The 21,550-nt window shown below is 43.9% G+C and overlaps 1 protein-coding gene across 1 annotated transcript in view; it reads left to right on the top strand.

The window, feature by feature from the left end:
• Positions 1-9,122: 9,122 nt before the first annotated feature.
• Positions 9,123-21,550, top strand: part of ZBTB43 (zinc finger and BTB domain containing 43) — a 29,246-nt gene continuing 16,818 nt past the window's right edge. The window contains exon 1 of the mRNA XM_040324219.1: positions 9,123-9,194. The gene's annotated coding sequence lies outside the window, so the exon portion shown is untranslated. The remainder of the gene's footprint in view (positions 9,195-21,550) is intronic.

Genomic DNA, 21,550 nt, shown 5'->3' on the forward strand with positions numbered 1-21,550 from the left:
TGTGAGGAGGTTTGAATCAGAGAAAGAGCTCACTCCTGTAATGGTGGAGGTGAAAGGTGACAACTGAGCTTCACTTAGGAATGTCCTGGGAGTGCTTAGCAATATCCTGGGAGTGTTCCAGTCAAGCTTCATACGATATGTAAATGGCCTACCACTATAGCAAGGGTATTATTAATCTTTAGTCAGAGCTGCAAAGTTTGCTTTAATCTACAGATGCCCCTTATCTGCATAGGCAGTTTTGTGGTAAAGATGATCTATCCCTTTAACCACTTAAGGACCGCCTAACGACGATATACGTCGGCAGAATGGCACCGCTGGGCACAATCACGTACCTGTACATGACTGTATAAAGCCCAGCGGTGGGTCGCGGGCGCGTGCCCGTGGCGCGCTCCCGCGACCCGGTCCGAAGCTCCGTGACCTCGGCCACAGGACTCCCAGACCCGATCGCCGCTAGAGTCCCGTGATCGGTCCCCGGAGCTGAAGAACGGGGAGAGCCGTGTGTAAACACGGCTTCCCTGTTCTTCACTGTGGCGATGTCATCGATTGTGTGTTCCCTAATATAGGGACGCACAATCAATGACGTCAGACCTACAGCCACACCCCCTACAGTTGTAAACACACATGAGGTCACACTTAACCCCTTCAGCGCCCCCTTGTGGTTAACTCCCAAACTGCAAATGTAATTTTCATAGTAAACAATGCATTTTAAATGCATTTTTTGCTGTGAAAATGACAATGGTCCCAAAAATTTCTCAAAATTGTCCGAAGTGTCCGCCATAATGTCGCAGTCACGAAAAAAAAACGCTGATCGCCGCCATTGGTAGTAAAAAAAATGTTTTTTATAAAAATGCCATAAAACTATCCCCTATTTTGTAAACGCTATAAATTTTGCGCAAACCAATCGATAAACGCTTATTGCGATTTTTTTTAACAAAAATAGGTAGAAGAATACGTATCGGCCTAAACTGAGGAAAAAAATATATTTTTATATGTTTTGGGGGATATTTATTATAGCAAAAAGTAAAAAATATTGAATTTTATTCAAAATTGTCGCTCTATTTTTGTTTATAGCACAAAAAATAAAAACTGCAGAGGTGATCAAATACCACCAAAAGAAAGCTCTATTTGTGGGGAAAAAAGGACGCCAATTTTGTTTGGGAGCTACGTTGCACGACCGCGCAATTGTCAGTTAAAGCGACGCAGTGCCGAATTGCAAAAAGGGGCCTGGTCTTTTTCCTGCATTTTGGTCTGGATCTTAAGTGGTTAAGGCCTGGCTAGTAGCTCAGGACTTGAAATTTTAAGCGCTGCGCTACAGTACCTATTTTTCTCCACAAGATGTCCTAAGTCTTCCTGCATTCTTTCCAGAAGATTTTGTACATACGTTTAGTGCCGGGCATCATGGCACCTAAGGGGGTATCACCATGGCATGCTTCATTCACAGTGTGATAGTACAGACTTCACTACTACCTTCTGCATTAGAAAGAACAACCCAGCCCAGAGAAGGGGCTAAGAGGACCCTGCAGGATGACTTCACCAGCCTGAAGACTTCAGAAAAGAGTATTAAAACACAAAAGACAGTGTGGGCCACAAATGAAGAGCGGGGACACAGAGCCAGGGTTGGGCTTTAAGCTGTTTCCCATAAATGGATTTTGGTGTATGCTGCATCTTTGCTGCAGGTTTCTGCACAGCACATCTTCCATGAAGCTGAATGGTAATGTATGTAAAACGCATGCAAAATATAAACTGAACAGCATTGCGACTGCACCTCATGAAAAACAATGAAGCCCTATACACACGATCGGTTTGTTTGATGTAAACAGACCGATGGACCGTTTTCATCGGATAAACCGATCGTGTGTGGGCCCCATCGGTTTGTTTTCCATCGGTGAAAAAATATAGAACATATTTTAAAATTTTCCTATGGATAAAAAACCGATAAAAAAAAAGGTTGGTCTATGTGGAAGTCCATCGATCAAAAATCCATGCATGCTCAGAATCAAGTCGACGCATGCTCGGAAGCATTGAACTTCATTTTTCTAAGCACGTCGTAGTGTTTTACGTCACCGCGTTGGACACGCTTGGATTTTTGACCGATGGTGTGTAGGCAAGACTGATGAAAGTCAGCTTCATCGGTTATCCGAAGAAAAAAAACATCGGATTAGGTTCCATCAGATATCCGATCATGTGTACAGGGCTTAAAGTGGAAGTAAACCCATCAATTTAACAGTTTCAAAAAGCAGTTACATTTCCGGCATGCCGGGATTGCTAACTGTCACATTGCTCTCAACCAAACTGTCAAACCATCCAATGGCTGGTGTCATAACTGATCACATGTGCAGCATCATGGCAGTTGAAGATTAAACATAGGCCAAGATGGCAGCTTCCTTGGCTGAAAATGATAGGTGGGTTTACTTACACTTTAAGAGCGTCATCTTAGACTCCATTAAACCAGCCCTTCCTAACAGCCAAATGACCTTGTGTACTACAGAATATTTGGTCTGTAAACCTACACTGAGTGGAACACACAAAACAAGCAATGCCGCTAGTGAAGTTAGAGAAAAGTCAGGTCACATTATCGGGATATTTGTTCTCTGTCAGTGACTAAAAAGTAGCAAAGACTTAGGATTAAGATAACGTCAATAACTGTTTTTTAAAGAATAGCACCTTATGTACTTTCTTAGTGCAGGCTTCCTTTAAAAGCAGACATAAATGGGAGCATAAAATATTATTTAATAAAATATCCAATTCCAACCCAACTGTTTGCATCCCCAATGGAAATATGTGGGTTGGAAAGACACAAATTCATACAGAGAAAACAACTCCAGTGGGAGCACAGGCAGCAACAAACACAGCTCTAGATCGCCTTTCAATGGATAAATACATTGCAGCAGTTTTTGTGTGTTGTCTGTGTGTTTTGTTTTCTGACTTTTGAGAAATACCTTTCAAACAAAGTTGCTCATGCACATTCATGTTCTCATTGGAGCCTGTGGATTAAAACCAATGGCAATTAAATAAATGATAGCATGTTACCAAATAAAATGTAAACTTTGGTTGATTGCTTGTTATTGTGCAAACCCCTCCTTATTCCCTCCATGTTAGGCCCATGATGTCACATTTCAATGTTTTACCTGCTGGTGCTTAACAAATGTCTGAACATTGTGTACATATCCAGTCATACATGTGTGAGTATTGTTGTGTAAGATTTTCTCATAAAGCAATGTGACAAAATGCAATGTATTTTAGCTTTGTATGTATATAATTATAAAGGAGATGCAATGTTTATGCTAAATAAAATGACTTTTGTTATATCAAATCCATGGATTTGTAAGATGTGTGTATTTATATTAAATGCATATATCCTGTTACAGAAAATATATAAACTTTGAACTTTACATTTACTTTTGTGGCCAACTTGGTATGTGTACATTACATCCGCCTTCAGCTAAAAATGTTCTCCCCCAACGATGGCTTAAAGTGGACCTTTAGACCCGGCTCACACTGGGGCGACACGACAGGCGACAGCGTCCCATGCAATGCTATGGAACCGTTCTAATAGGAGCAAAGCAAGTCGCTCCGACTTAGAAAAAAGATTCCTGTAGTATTTCGGGGGCGGCTCGGGGCGATCTGCATTGACTTCTATACAGAAGTCGTTTTGCGAATCGCTTCTGAAGTCGTCCTCAGGACGACTTGCAGAGTCGCCCCCGAAGTCGTGCCGCCTATGTGTGAACCGACTCTAAGTAATTTTTTTCAACTGTTCTTCTATTAAATCTTCTGCCCTTGTTGTTTTAACTTTGGACAGTAAAACATATTTTTTCTGCCTGTTAATACTTTTACAGCCCACTTCCTTTTTCTTGTCTGGTCATTAGCCTAGGCTTATGACATCATGCACACTCTCGTGAGAGTTTGCCTGAAAGTCATAAGAGGGCCAATGAAAGCTGCAGGGCTGGAAGTGTGCAGATGTGTGTCTGTAAATCCAGAAAGTGAAGAGGCGGCAGATTCAGCTGCCCACAGTTATAATGGCTGCAGCCAGACTTAGTGGAGGGAGATCTCTGCCTCGCAAAGTATGTTATACAGTACAGACTGTACAAAAAGTGGAAAGCTGACAGACTCCGATTTACTAAAGGAGGCGGAGTATTATCACATTGTAAAGGTAATTTTCACATATTTTAGTGAACAAAATATAACAGAGGCATTACAAAGTAAGGCTACTTTCACGCGCCTTCGGCCACTATTTTTAGCGGCGCTTTACCGTTGTTTTTGCGCCGCTATTCGGCCGCTAGCGGGTGCCGTGGGCGCAGTCACGGAGCTTCGGGCCGAGTCGCGAGCGCGCAACCCAAGGCTGGGCTCTTAAAGATGACGTACAGGTACGTGCCTGTGCCCAGCCGTGCCATTCTGCTGACGTATATCGGCGTTAGGCAGTCCTTAAGTGGTTAAGCTCTCTTTACAGTAAGCTGTATGTTTTAGCATTATAAAATATAGCTTTTTGTGAATAACTTTTGGTGTGATTTACCAAATGATCTGATATTTTCAGAATATGTTGACATAGACATATAGCCAGATTCAGATAGAATCGCCTATCTTTAGGCGGGCGTAGCGTATCTCGGATACACTACGCCGCCGTAACTTAGTGAGGCAGGTCCCGTATTAAGAAAGAACTTGCGTCCTAAGTTACGGTGGCGTAGTGTAAATGGGCCGGCGTAAGCATGCGTAATTCAAAATAGGCTGGTAGTGGGCGTGTTGTATGTAAATGACTTGTCACCCCACGTAATTGACGCTCCTAACGAACGGCGAAAGCGCCGTCCGTGAATGTATCCCAGTGCGCATGCTCAAAATCACATCGCAAATAGTCAATGCTTTCGACGTGAATGTAACCTACGCCCAGTGCAATTCACGTACGACTTACGCAAACGACGTGAAATTCGACGGCTGTTCAGACGTCCATACTTAACATTGGCTGCGCCATCTTTTTGGTGGTTTATCTTTACGCCTGAAAAACGCCTTACGTAAACAGCGTATCGTAAGTACGTTCGTGAATAGGCGTATCTTGCTCATTTACATATTCTAGGTGTAAATCAGCGTACACGCCCCTAGCGGCTAGCGTAAATATGCAGCTAAGATACGACGGCATAGGAGACTTACGCCGGTCCGACAACCATCCAAGGGCCACCCGGTCCAAAAGTTCCGTCATGTCCCCCGGGTGGAAGTCGGAGGGGAGAGAAGAGGCATATAACCTGCCATAATACTCCCCGAAAGCCTTCAAGATCTCTTCAGGTTCCCTTACTTTCTTTCCTTCTGATGTTTCTATTTCTGCTATAATTGTAGCCTGATGGTCTTGCTGCGCCAATCTCGCCAAAAATCTCCCACTTTTATCACCTTGCTCAAAAATATTTTGTCTCTTTCTTTGTAATTCCAACCTTGTTATTTCTTCCATATGTAATTGTAATTCTCGTGTGGACATCATTGAATCAAAATTAGGGTTGCTTGAGTCTTGGCTATATTTTTCCTTACTACTCTATACCTGTATTTGTAACTCCTGTATCTTGACCTTCTGTTTTTTATTTACTGCTGCGATATTTGAAATATATTGCCCCGTAGATATGCTTTGAACGCGTCCCAGACCATATCTACCGAGAATGATTCTTCATTGCTATCCCAATATTCGTTTATTATGGTTACCATCTTTTCTGCTATCTCTGGATATCCCACCCATTGTGGAGATAACCTCCATAAGGCTGCATTTCTAGGAGTGGGGATGCGTATTGACACCAACAGAGGGGCATGATCCGAAAGGCCACTCGGTAAGTATACAGCATCCATAATATCTGTTAGCATTGTTGAATCTGCAAAGGCTAGGTCTATCCTAGACGCTGTTTTATAGGATGTAGAATAACAGGAGTACATTCTTTTTTCTGGATTTCTCCATCTCCATATCTCTGTCACCCCTGTCACTTGTGCCCAATTATATAAGTCAGCAGACTGATACTTGGGAGGTCTCGGTCTGTCCAACTTGGAAGACAGTACCGAATTAAAATCTCCAATGAGCATTAATTTAGCTGGAAGAAATTGAATGATTCTTTCCATTATCTCATTCAGGATTCCGACAGAAAATGGAGGTGGAATATATATTGCCACTACAATACATTTTTGTTGTCCAATCATATACTGGAGGATCACATATTTCCCTTGTGAGTCTATATAGGCTTCCTCTACTTTCCCAGGAAAAGTTTTACTGATTAGGACTGATACCCCTCTGGCATAGGATGAGTAAGTGGCATGGTATTCTTTTTGTATTCAGGATTTTTTTAATGTTGTTAATTTGTTTCCTATTAGATGTGTCTCCTGGAGTATAATTAATTGGGGGTTATATTTTTTAATATATTGAAACATCAGGGCTCGCTTGAATTTGGAATGTAATCCTCTGACATTCCAGTTTTTTGTTCTTTTGCTGTTGCAGCCTGATGGAGGAAACACTGGGTTCGAACATTTGTCAGAGGAACCAAATCTCCCTAAAGTCAGTCTCTTACACAGTTGTCATGAGAACGGAACGGGAATACTGGACACTTACCTGTCCAGTAATCCTCCGGATTTGGATCCATCGGATCAAAATCCGCGCGGAATTCATCCGCGGTGACGTGTCGCGCCGTAGCCACGATGATGACGCAGCGACGTGCGCGACGCTGGAAGGTAAGTACTTCCACGCATTCGTCGAATCATTACGACGCATGCGAGGGAGGGGAGCGGACGGATTGATCCGGTGAGTCTGTACAGACCACCGGATCAATCCGCTGGACCCGATTCAAGCGGATAAATTTCTCAGCATGCTAAGAAATTTATATCCGCTTGAAATGGATCGGGCCGAGGAATTTCCGCGGATAAATATCCGCTAGGCCGTACAGACGACAGGATTTGTCCGCTGGAACTGATCCGCGGATCAATTCCAGCGGATAGATCTGGTGGTGTGTACGAGGCCTAAGAATTACAGGCCTACAGTATAAAACGCCAAATTTCCTTGCAAATAATGGTACCGCTTTCAGCACCTTTTTTCTGAAATAATTATACCGCCAGGGAGGTTAAAGAAAAGGTGGCAATCCTAAACACAAGGCACAATGGGGTTGATTTACTAAAGGCAAATTGACTGTGCACTTTACAAAGTGCAGTTGCACACTGCAAGAGCAGGTGCTTCAGAGCTTAGTAAATGAGCAAAAGCTCTGTTGACTTCCATCATCCAATCATGTGCAAGCAAAAAAATGTTTTGTTATTTTTTATTTTTCTTGCATGTGATTGGGCATTCTTTGCAAAACAAAACCTTACCTTATTTACTAAGCTCTGGAGCAATTGCATTTGCAGAGTGCAACTGCACTTTGCAAAGTGCACAGTCTAGTTGCCTTTAAAGCGTAGCGCCTCCCAAAAATGGAGCTTCCGCTTTTCGGAACACTCCCCCCCCTCCTGTGTCACATTTGGCACCTTTCAGGGGGGAGGGGGGGTGCAGATACCTGTCTAAGACAGGTATTTGCACTCACTTCCGGGAATACGGGACTGCGGCAGACATGCCTCTATCCGCAGCCCCCGCTGTCTGCTGGGAAACACACTGTTCCCAGGAGAGAGCAGGGACGAGTGACGGCGCGGCCGGCTACTCGCGCATGCGCAGTAGGGAAGCGGGCAATGAAGCTTGTCCTTGGCTGATTGCCTTACCAAAGATGGTGGCGCCTCCACCTGAGAACGCGAGGGACAGATCGGCTTCAGGTGAGGACATTGTGGGCGCCCAGGACAGGTAAGTGTCCTAATATTAAAAGTCAGTAGCTGCAGTATTTATAGCTGCTGACTTTTTTTTATTTCGGCGGAACTCCGCTTTAACTCAGGATCGCTCTCAGATCCAAATGTAAAAGGTTGGGACAGTTGTTTGTTCTTTTGCTGTTGCAGCTCAATGGAGGAAACACTGGGTTAGAACATTTGTCAGAGGAACCAAATCTCTCCAAAGTCAGTCTCTTACACAGTTGTCATGAGAACGGAACGGGAATACTGGACACTTACCTGTCCAGTAAGTCGGTCGGGCGCTCTGTATTTGTATTTGTAGCTTCTGGCTTTTAAAAAAAAAAAAACATCAGAACCTCCACTTTAAAGAGGACGTAAACCCTGATGGGTGTTACTTCCTCTTTGTTCCCTGCAAAGGTAAAGCATAATGGGCTACTATGCATCGCCCATTATGTGTCACTTACCTGCAGGAGAAGTCTCGCTAGTAGCGAGCGTCCATCTTCACCCCTCTTCTTCCGGGGTCCGCGAACTCCGGCTCTGTGACTGGCCGGAGTGGCGTGACGTCACTCCCGCACCTACACTAATGGCATGATGCCATTCAGTAACGGCATGCTCAGTGCAACTGCGCCGTTGTCTACGGCGCGCATACGTCGGAGACATAGGTGCATTATTCATACCTCCCAACTTTCTGAGATGGGAATGAGGGACACCTATCAGCAAAAGTATGCAGGCATAGGACACACCCTTTTACCACACCCCCTTAAAGGAGAATTGTACAAAAAAAATAAGATTGGTTAAACCCACAAGTGCTTGTTTTACCACTACTATTCCTTTATATTGGCTTTTGGAATTTAAAAATGCAGAAATTTTGAAATCAGATGAAAGGTTTAGCACTGGGAAACGCTTTTTGATAGATTAAAAGGGTATTTTATATACAACTATATAGATCAGACCAAATGAGGGACAAATGAAGAGGAATGAGGGACAGAGGGACATTTCTCCAAATCAGGGACAGTCCCTCGAAATCCCAAAAAGTTGGGAGGTAGGCATTATTTATTGCAAATATCTCCTAAACCATGTAGGTCTATGAGATATTGCAAGCACCTACAGGTAAGCCTTACCTGTAGGTGAAAGTTCTCATAGAGGGTTTACAACCACTTTAATAAATCAACCCCCATGTTCCACCTGCCCACTACCATTAGTTTCCCAGCCGTACCAGACAGTGTTATGGAGGCTGGGCCGAGACGGCAATGGGCGGTGCTAACATGGATCGGTGTTGAGCTTAGTGGTGCATTGGCGCCGGAAGAGGTGGGGTCTGCAGTGGCAGCGTCGGAAATGTCTGTCAGTCGCGGCCTGGGAGCGATATGAGCACTTCCGGTGGCGGAGGCTCGATAGGAGAGAGCTGGCCGGGCTGCGATGTAAGGCTGACCCGGTACTGACAGGTCGGTGTGTGTCTCCTTACACCGGTTTACACCTTCCGCTACTCGGTGTACACTGCACACCCGCCTCCCCCTCACCGTACAACACATACACCTGTCTGCCGGCTGAATGGTCCTTCACATCGCCTGTGTGTTATCTACTCACATCACCGTGTGTGCTACAGGAGGCTTCTTTCCCTCTACATTATATACACCTATCATACTCCTCTGTATACATTATATATACTATACACACAACCCCACTCCTTCCTCTACATTATATACACCCCTATCATATTCCTCCGTGTACTATACACCCCCCCCCCCCCCCCCCTCCCTGTACATTATATACACCTCTCATTGTACATTATATACACTCTTCACTCAGCTCACTGTACATTATATACACCCTTCACTCAGCTCACTGTACATTATATACACCTCTCATTGTACAATATATACACCCTTCACTCAGCTCACTGTACATTATATACACCCTTCACTCAGCTCACTGTACATTATATACACTCTTCACTCAGCTCACTGTACATTATATACACCCTTCACTCAGCTCACTGTACATTATATACACTCTTCACTCAGCTCACTGTACATTATATACACCCTTCACTCAGCTCACTGTACATTATATACACTCTTCACTCAGCTCACTGTACATTATATACACCCTTCACTCAGCTCACTGTACATTATATACACCCTTCACTCAGCTCACTGTACATTATATACACTCTTCACTCAGCTCACTGTACATTATATACACCCTTCACTCAGCTCACTGTACATTATATACACCTCTCATTGTACAATATATACACCCTTCACTCAGCTCACTGTACATTATATACACCCTTCACTCAGCTCACTGTACATTATATACACTCTTCACTCAGCTCACTGTACATTATATACACCCTTCACTCAGCTCACTGTACATTATATACACCCTTCACTCAGCTCACTGTACATTATATACACCCTTCACTCAGCTCACTGTACATTATATACACCCTTCACTCAGCTCACTGTACATTATATACACCCTTCACTCAGCTCACTGTACATTATATACACTCTTCACTCAGCTCACTGTACATTATATACACCCTTCACTCAGCTCACTGTACATTATATACACCCTTCACTCAGCTCACTGTACATTATATACACTCTTCACTCAGCTCACTGTACATTATATACACCCTTCACTCAGCTCACTGTACATTATATACACCTCTCATTGTACAATATATACACCCTTCACTCAGCTCACTGTACATTATATACACCCTTCACTCAGCTCACTGTACATTATATACACTCTTCACTCAGCTCACTGTACATTATATACACCCTTCACTCAGCTCACTGTACATTATATACACTCTTCACTCAGCTCACTGTACATTATATACACTCTTCACTCAGCTCACTGTACATTATATACACCCTTCACTCAGCTCACTGTACATTATATACACCTCTCATTGTACAATATATACACCCTTCACTCAGCTCACTGTACAATATATACACCCTTCACTCAGCTCACTGTACATTATATACACTCTTCACTCAGCTCACTGTACATTATATACACCCTTCACTCAGCTCACTGTACATTATATACACTCTTCACTCAGCTCACTGTACATTATATACACCCTTCACTCAGCTCACTGTACATTATATACACTCTTCACTCAGCTCACTGTACATTATATACACCCTTCACTCAGCTCACTGTACATTATATACACTCTTCACTCAGCTCACTGTACATTATATACACCCTTCACTCAGCTCACTGTACATTATATACACCCTTCACTCAGCTCACTGTACATTATATACACCCTTCACTCAGCTCACTGTACATTATATATACCTCTCACTGTACATTATATACACACCTATCATACTGCTCTGTATACTATACACCCCCTCCCCCACTCCTCCCTGTACATTATATACACACCTATCATACTCCTCTGTATACATTAAATATACTATACACACAACCCCACTCCTTCCTCTACATTATATACACCCCTATCATATTCCTCTGTGTACTATACACCCCCCCCCCACTCCTCCCTGTACATTATATATATATATATATATATATATATATATATATATATATATATATATATACACACCTCTCACTGTACATTATATACACCTCTCACTGTACATTATATACACACCTATCATACTGCTCTGTATACTATACACCCCCCCTCCACTCCTCCCTGTGTATTATATACACCCCTCACTGTACATGATATACACCTATCATACTCTGTATACTATACACACCCTCCACTCCTCCCTGTACATTATATACACACACCTATCATACTCCCCTGTATACTATACACACACCCCACTCCTCCCTGTGTATTATATACACCCCTTACCTCTCCCTGTTCATTATATACATCCCTCACCTCTCTTCCTGTACATTATATACACCCCTCACCTCTCCATATTCATTATATACACTCCCCATCCCTCCTCTGTACATTGTATACACACCTCTCTATACATTATATACACTCCCTACCCCTCCCTGTACATTATATACACCCTCCCATACTTTCTGTACAATATATACACCCTTCTATACTCTATGTACATTATATACACTCCCCACTCCTCAGATGTACATTATATACACTCCTAAGATGTACATTATATATACCACCCTTCCCTGTACATTATATACACTCCCCACCCCTCGCTTGTACATTATATACACCCCTCACCTCTCCATATTTATATACACTCCCCATCCCTCCTCTGTACATTGTATACACACCTCTCTATACATTATATACACTCCCTACCCCTCCCTGTACATTATATACACTCCCTACCCCTCCCCGTACATTATATACACTCTCCTATACTTCTGTACATTATATACACCCTTCTATACTCTATGTACATTATATACACTCCCCACTCCTCAGATGTACATTATATACACTCCCCACTCCTCAGATGTACATTATATACACCCCTAAGATGTACATTATATATACACCACCCTTCCCTGTACATTATATACACTCCCCACCCCTCGCTTGTACATTATATACACCCCCCACTCCTTGTCTGTACATTATATACACCCCCACACCCCTGTCTGCATATTATACGCACCCATCATTTCAGTACAATATTTTTACACCCCAGAAAGTAGGGATTTTTGTGACTAGATAAACTTAAAGTGGTGCTTTACCCAATTTGATAAAAAAAATAATGTTCTTTGGCAAATAACTTCCTCCCCACCCCTCCCTGTACTGTACATTATATACACTCTCCACCCTTCCCTGTACATTATATACACCCCCTCCCCTCTCTGTACATTATATACACCCCCTCCCCTCTCTGTACATTATATACACCCCCTCCCCTCTCTGTACATTATATACACCCCCTCCCCTCTCTGTACATTATATACACCCCCACCCCTCTCTGTACATTATATACACCCCCACACCTCTCTGTACATTATATACACACCCCACCCCTCATCTGTACATTATATATGCCCCCAACCCCTCTCTGTACATTATATACGCCCCCAACCCCTCTCTGTACATTATATATGCTCCCCACCCTTCCCTGTACATTATATACGCTCCCCACCCTTCCCTGTACATTATATACATTCCCCACCCCTCTCTGTACATTATATACACCCCCAGCCCTCTCTGTACATTATATACACTCCCCATCCCTCTCTGTACAATATATACACTCCCCACCCCTAATCTGTAATTATATACAGCCTCCTATACTCCCTGTACATTATATACACCCCCCACCCCTCATCTGTACATTATATACAGCCTCCTATACTCCCTGTACATTATATCCACACCTCTCTGTACATTATATACACCCCCACACCTCTCTGTACATTATATACACCCCTCATCTGTACATTATATACACCCCCACACCTCTCTGTACATTATATACACCCCTCATCTGTACATTATATACACCCCCACACCTCTCTGTACATTTTATACACCCCTCACCCCTCATATGTACATTATATACAGCCTCATATACTCCCTGTACATTATATCCACCCCGCTTTGGACATTATATCCACCCACACCTCTCTGGACATTATATACACCCCTCCCTGTACATTTATATACACTCCCCACCCCTCCCTGTACTGTACATTATATACACCCCCACACCTCTCTGTACATTATAAACACTCCCCACCTTTCCCTGTACATTATATACATTCCTCATCCCTCCTTGTACATTATATACACTCCTCATCCCTCCTTGTACATTATATACACTCCTCACCCCTCTCTGTACATTATATATAGTATATGAATGTGAGTTAGGGACCTTAGATTGTAAGTTCTTTGAGGGTAGGGACCGATGTGAACGTACAATGTATATGTAAAGTGCTGCGTAAATTGACAGCGCTATATAAGTACCTAAATAATAATATACACCCCACACCCCTGTCTGCACATTATATGCACCCATCTCAGTACAATATTTTTACGCTCCAGAAAGTAGAGCAGTGGAACTTTACCCATAACTTAATAAAAATGTATGTTCTTTGGCAAGGAACATACATTCCACAATAATAATTATGCTACCAACATTAGTGTGTGCTGTATATTGCCTAATTGCTCTTTTTTGTTCTTCCGGGAGGCTGCCATTTTGCTGAAGCCCTGATCCAGCAGTAAATCATGAAGCGGAACTAAACCCATTGATTTAAAAAAAGTTACATGGAATGCCTAGATTGTTAACTCTCACATTTGCTTGTGTCCTCAACCAAACTTTTAAACCATCAAATGGCTGGTGTCATAATTGATCCAATGTGCAGCATCATGGCAGTTGCAGATCAAACAGAAGCGGCTCCCTTGACTGTAAAGGATAGGAGGGTTTAATTTTGCTTTAGAGCGGTTGTATGCCCTGTTAGACAAAGGCATAATGAGCTAGTATGCATTGCTCATTATGAAATACTTACCGTATATACTCGAGTATAAGCCGAGGCACCTAATTTTACCACAAAAAAAATGGGAAAACGTATTGACTCGAATATAAGCCTAGGGTGTCCATCTGCATGCCTCGCTGTGCCTCACTTTGCCTCACTGTTCCCATGCTTCACTGTGTCCATGACTAGACTGACATTTAACATCGGAGTCTATGGAAGGGGTGCCTGGGTTTGAAAAATCGGTGCTCCCCAGCCGTAGGTCCCCTAGACCAGTGGTCATCAACCCTGTCCTGCAGGGCCCACTAACAGGCCAGGTTTGCAAGATAACAGACATGCATCACAGGTGATATCATTTGCTCCTCAGTGATTGCAATATTCTAGTCTGCATCTCCCCAAAGTAATACATAAAACCTGGCCTGTTAGTGGGCCCTGTAGGACAGGGTTGATGACCACTGCTCTAGACAACAAACGTTGCACACTTGAAGAGCAGAAATGGAACTATATGTGTGGCAAGTTCCAGGTCCAGGGGATTTACGACCGCCCGGTACCGGGTCCCCAAAGTCACCATAGAAATGACCGTTTAACATAGGAGTCTATGGAAGGGGTGCCCAGCTTTGAAAAATCGGTGCTCCCCGGCCGTAGGTCCTCCGGACAACAAACTTTGCACACTTGTAGAGGAAGAGTGGCGCTACATGTCCAGGGGACCTACGGCCGGGTCCCCAAAGTCCAGAAGATCAGGCACAAAAAGGTGACTCGAGTATAAGCTGAGGGGGACATTTTCAGCACAAAAAAATTTGATGAAAAACTCGGCTTATACTCGAGTATATACGGTATTTTTAAAGTGAAACTTTAGCCAGAAAATTAAGTCCTACTAGATCACTTCAGGCTGGCCCCTTTTGCAGGTATAGCCATGTAAACCATTAAAAATAAGTGTCTACACTGTTTAAAATCCAGTATTACATGGTCTCATCCTGCTCTGCACATGCTCAGTTCTCTTTTTTTTCCACTGCTGAATTTATAGAGGCCAATCTGCTGACAACCTTAAAGCGGAGGTTCACCCTGAAAACTATTTTCTAACATTACATTGTGCTCACTCTCGACATTGACAGTACGCTGATGTTTTTTTTTTTTTTGTGCCGTACATACCGTTGTATCGATATTTTCCCCACCTGTAGTGGGTCCCGCGGGAGTGGGCATTCCTATGCACAGGCTAAGTGATTGACGTGATGACAAAAGCTTCCCCCCCAGCGCATAAAGCGCGTCACGAGTTGCCGAACGTCGGTGCGTAGGCGCGGTATAGCGCCGACTCGCAGTTCGGCTTCTTTTGGCAACTCGTGACGCACCTTAGGCGCCGGGGGGAAGCTTTTGTCATCACGTCAATCACTTAGCCTGTGCATAGGAACGCCCACTCCCGAGGGAGCCACTACCCGGAAGCCACCGGGGAAAATAGCGATACATCGGTATGTGCGGCAAAAAAAAAAAAAAACATCAGCGTACTGTCAATGTTGAGAGTGAGCACAATGTAATGTTAGAAAATAGTTTTTAGGGTGAACCTCCGCTTTAACCGCTTCCCGACCGCCGCATGTAGATATACGTCGGCAGAATGGCACGTACAGGCACATTGGCGTACCTGTACGTCCCCGCCTTTCTGCGTGTCGGGGGTCCGATCGGGACCCCCGCTACATGCGGCAGTCGGATTCCCTCGGGGAGCGATCCGGGACGACGGCGCGGCTGTTCGTTTATAGCCGCCCCATCGCGATCGCTCCACGGAGCTGAAGAACGGGGAGAGCCGTATGTAAACACGGCTTCCCCGTGCTTCACTGTGGCGGCTGCATCGATCGAGTGATCCCTTTTATAGGGAGACTCGATCGATGATGTCAGTCCTACAGCCACACCCCCCTACAGTTGTAAACACACACTCCTACACTCCTAACTCCTACAGCGCCCCCTGTGGTTAACTCCCAAACTGCAACTGTCATTTTCACAATAAAGAATGCAATTTAAATGCATTTTTTGCTGTGAAAATGACAATTGTCCAAAGTGTCCGCCATAATGTCGCAGTCACGAAAAAAACCGCTGATCGCCGCCATTAGTAGTAAAAAAAAAAAAATAATAAAAATGCAATAAAACTATCCCCTATTTTGTAAACGCTATAAATTTTGCGCAAACCAACCGATAAACGATTATTACCAAAAATAGGTAGAAGAATACGTATCGGCCTAAACTGAGGAAAAAAATGTATATATGTTTTTGGGGGATATTTATTATAGCAAAAAGTAAAAAATATTGCATTTTTTTCAAAAAAGTCGCTCTATTTTTGTTTATAGCGCAAAAAATAAAAACCGCAGAGGTGATCAAATACCACCAAAAGAAAGCTCTATTTGTGGGGAAAAAAGGACGCCAATTTTGTTTGGGAGCCACGTCGCACGACCGCTCAATTGTCTGTTAAAGCGACGCAGTGCCAAATCGTAAAAACCCCTTGGGTCATTTATTGGTCCGGTCCTTAAGTGGTTAAAGCAGAATTAAACCCTCCCATCCTTTACAGACAAAGCAGCTGCTTCTGTTTGATCTGAAACCTGCCATTGTGCTGCAGATGTGATCAGTTATGACACCATACATTTGATGGTTGGCAAATGTGACATTTAACAATCCCAACATTCCAGGAATGTAACTGTTTTTTTGAAGCTGTTAAATTGATGTGTTGGCTTTATGATTTACTGCTGTTCAGGGGTATTGGGCTTCAGCAAATAGGGCAGCCTCCAGCAAGAAAAAACAGGAGCAATGGTGGAGGCAATTTACAGCACACACTAATTTTGGTAGTTAATAATTAATGTGGAATGTATGTTCCTTCCTAAAGAACATTATTTTTGTATATTATTGTTTAAGTTGTTATGGGTAAAGTTCCACTTTAATGTTTTCATAGCTATATCTGCAAAATGGGTCAGCCTGAAGTGATCTAGCAGGACTTAATTTTTCCACTTAAATTTACCTTTAACTGGCAATTATCCATAATATTTGTTGTGATCTTAACTCTTCCCTCCCTCAAACCCTAAGGCCCCATACACACCATAGAATCCATCCGCAGATAAATCCCAGCAAATGGGTTTCAGCGGATAGATCCTATGGTGTGTACACGCCAGCGGATCTTTATCCGCGGATAAATCTCCCCTGGGATGGATTTCCAGCAGATGAATATTTTCTGACATGCTCAACAAATCCATCTGCTGAAGTCCATCCCAACGGATGGATCCGCTTGTCTGTACAGACTCACCGGATCCATCCGTCCAAAGGGATTCCCTGCACGCGTCGTAATGATTTGACGCATGCGTGGAATTCCTTGTATGACATCGTCGCGCCCGTCGCCCCGTCATCATCGCGGCGACACGTCATCGCCAGAGGATTTCCGCGCGGATTTCAATGCGATGGTGAGTACACTCCATCGCATAGAAATCTGCGGAAATCTTTGAGAGGATTTATCCGTGGAAACGGTCCGCTGGACCGTATCCGCGGATAAATTCTCTCGTGTGGATGGGGCCTTACACTAAAAAAATAACCTATAAATGAAAAGCTTATTTCAGCCAGTGACTCAGAATGCAAAGGCGGGGATAGCCTGGTAACTAGCATTTTCAGAAGTAGTAAAACAATGGCAGAAGCCTTATAACACTGAAATAGGTTTCTTGAAAGCTGAATTCCAGGCAGGACCTAAAACAAATAAATGGATGTATTTCTGTATTTATTAATGCATCATTATTTTTATTTAAATACAAGCAATATCGATTCTTGAATTTGACCTGTTAGCCTCTTGCAATCCCTGCACTGAATTGCCCAGAGTGGGAGAACCAGGAGTATGCCGATAGGAGGAGAAAGCAGAGTGACAGAGATGAGCTCCTCACTGTACTGTCCTGTAGTAATATAGGGCTCTCCAGGGCACAAGAGAACAACACTTTCAGGAAGTGTCCGGTTCTGTGCAGACTTTGGAGGACAATTTCCCTCCATCAGAGAGGCGATTAGCATTGTGAGCATCAGGAGAGGAAATATCTTAATACCCGGTTCACACTGGCGACGACACGACAGGCGGCTCAGCCACCTGACGTGTCGCGTCCCATTGAATGCTATGGAACCGTTCTAATAGGAGCGACGCAAGTCGCTCCGACTTAGAAAAAGGTACCTGTACGACTTCGGGGGCGGCTCGGGGCGACCTGCATTGACTTCTACACAGAAGTCGTTTTGCAAATCGCCTCTGAAGTCGTCCTCAAGACGACTTGCAGAGTCGCCCCCGAAGTCGTGCCGCCTAAATGTGAACCGACTCTTACTTTCTTACTTTTACAGGAAAAACTTACTTAGCAATTTTATTTTAGCAACAGGGTTTCCCTAATCTACTTTTAAAGCTAAAGTAATGACTCCTGGAGAATGCGTCGGGTATAAAATGAGTAATTTTTTTAAACAACTGGCATTCCACTATAAAGTTGGATTCCAGGCTAAACAAACGTCTAAATACAAGAGCCGTGTGTACATTTACTTGAGTCTTGGTGGTGGTTGTGTGTTTTTCCTCCACATCTGTGCAGTAATCCAGCATGAAGGAAACTCCTACACTTTGAGGTTTATTTACTAAAACTGGAGAGTGCAAAATCTGGTACATCTGTGCGTGGTAGCCAATCTGCTTCAAACTTGAGCTGTAAAATGAATCCCCCCCCTTACTCTGAAAATGAACCTTTATATTAGGGTTGCACCGATAACAATACCAGTATTGGTGGCGATAGCGAGTATTTTTCGTACTGGTGAAAATGCTCTGATACCCAAAACTGATACCTTTGTGGGGCTATCTGAGCCCATATAAAATGAATAGGCTCAAATTGCACTGCAAAGAATTGCATGTGATTTGAACAGATACTTGGTGCGTTTCCCTTGCGAATTGCCTGCAGTTTCCCGCAACGCTCCTGTGTGAGCCCAGGCTTGTCATAGTGACTTCCAAACTTGTATTCTGTTGTACGAGAACTTTTAGTAAACTCTTAATTTTCAATATGAGAGCAGCATGCAAAAAAACCTTCTTCGGATAATCTCATTGTGTGTACCAGGCATTAGGCACAGTAAAACATTTAAGCCATTTTTTGCCAAGACTAGATTGATTCAGCAGCAAACTATGTGCCCAATATGATAAGCCACAACTTGGATCAAAATTTAGCCAGTTCAGCAGGAACCGGATGAATTTCTCTTTCGTTCATGGACGGACACAGCCTTAATCTTGACAAAGTGGGGTATTATCCTTCCTTTAGTGACTAGGCAGAAAGTGTTAACAACTTCAAAGCAGAACAGCCCAGCCCAGGGGCGGTCCTACTGGCTATATCCCCTCAGCCTGCACTAAGCAGCTCAGTTTTTTTTCTGCCTAGTTGAGGAGAAGACGTGGATCCCTTTTGGGCCCATAGGCCTGGAGGTTTTTTATTCCAGATGGAAATTTCATTTTTTTTTTGTTCCTGTGATCTTCGATCAACTGCCGACTGGGACGACAGGCTGGATCCCAGATCCTTGTAGTCCCCCCCCACCCCCCCAGTTTCAGCCATCGAGCGTGTGCCGACCATAGTTATGCACTGGGTCGTCCACATCATGCCCGTCACTCTATGGGTGGCCTGTAAGCTATACGCTCCAGTGCTTGCATAGGACCGGTCTACAGGGCCGAGTCGCAGTAGCTGGAGAGTTGAGTAAAGGGTTCTATCCTTCCCTTCTCCCTAGGCTCTCTGAGTTAGCTGCTGGGGCGGGGGGTTCTCCTGGGGAGGGCTTCACCTGGGGGGAACTGTGCATATACGTCCGCTAAAGCATTGTTATAAGCTGCTTAAAAAGATTACTTACCTGGGTGTCCTGCTCCATGCTGTCGGCGACTATTTTTGCTGTGATCCATGCTGTATTGCTCTATCTGCACTGGTGTCCATGTTCTTGTGGCCGTGCTGTAATTGGCCTTTATCTTCTGCTTGGTGGCCATCTTTGCTGTGATCTAGTTGGTGTTTGACTATTCATGCCCGGCGGCCAATTTCTTTAAGTACAATTAGGGTGCAGATATCTGCCCTGGCTGTCTTTTTTTTCCAACGACCCCTGGCGGCTCACTCTCTAGTGAGAACGTTTGTACAGGGGGTACTGCATGCGGCCCCTCCGGTCTGTCCTCCACTACCTCCGTGGGGATTTGAGTAGCAGACGTCCCTTGGCGTCTACCGCTACGAGAGTACCTGCTGTCGCAAGGTCCCATACGTCATCCTGCTTTACAGTCCATGGTCTTAACGGCATGGCCTTTAGGTGCCTCAGAAACCACCGTTTGAGAACATTAGGGAAGTTCCCTTGTTGACACTTTCTCAGAAAGTGGTCCTTTTGGTGGCTGTTATGTCAGTTAAGACGAGTTCTGAGCTGGCAGCCTTGTCATGAAAGGCTCCCTATCTGATCTTCCACAAGGATAAGGTGGTACTGCGTCCGCAGCCTTCTTTTCTTCGGAAGGTCATTTTGACCTTCCATCTCAAGGAAGACATTGTACTCCCATCTTTGTGTCCTCATCCATTGTATCCTAAGGAGATGACGTGGGATTCCTTGGACGTTGTCCGAGCTCCGAGAGTATACTTGTCTGTTACTGCTCCGTCCTGGAGTTCAGATTCACTGTTTGTTTCGGTGGCTGGTCCCAAGAAGGGCCCATCGGTTTCATCGGCCACCATTTCAAGGTGGATCCGACAGATCGTGATCAGGCTTACGCCATAAAGGGTCGGGCGCCTCCCTGTCACGATGCATTCGACCAGGGCAATGGGTGCCTCTTGGGCTTTCTGACATCAAGCGTCTGTTTCCCAGGTGTGTAAGGTGGCGACCTGGTTGCCTGGTCACACTTTCACTAAACTTTACAAGTTGATGCGAGTGCATCTTCCGCCGAAAAGTTTTACAGGCGGATGTTTAGAGTTACAACTCCTCAGTTGAGAAGCTCTGTTTTGTTTTGGGATGAAGTTTAATTTTATGCTGTTCCCACCTCTCTTTTTGACACTGCTTTGGGACGTCCCACTTTGTCAAGATTAAGGCTGTTTCCGCCCATGAACGAAAGAGAAAATAGATTTTACGGTGAGTATAAAATCCTTTTTTTTGTGAGTTCATGGACACAGCACCCACTAGAGCTGCACAATCGGGATCTTTTTCCCATTGCATCTTGACACAGGGTTTCACTATCTTTTGGTATGCAAATAATTTCCTCTCTGCTCTCAGCCAAAAGTCAAAGTCTGGGCAGTCTGCCAAGTTTTGAAAACATTCTATCAGTGGAATGTTAAGTCTAAACATTGTATCAATTTGACTTTTACATCAAAGGAATAGACTTCTGTATATAAATTAGGAATGTTTAACCACCAAACTT

The sequence above is a fragment of the Rana temporaria genome, chromosome 9, assembly GCF_905171775.1.
Source record: "Rana temporaria chromosome 9, aRanTem1.1, whole genome shotgun sequence".
In the NCBI taxonomy this organism is placed as follows: Eukaryota; Metazoa; Chordata; class Amphibia; order Anura; family Ranidae; genus Rana; species Rana temporaria.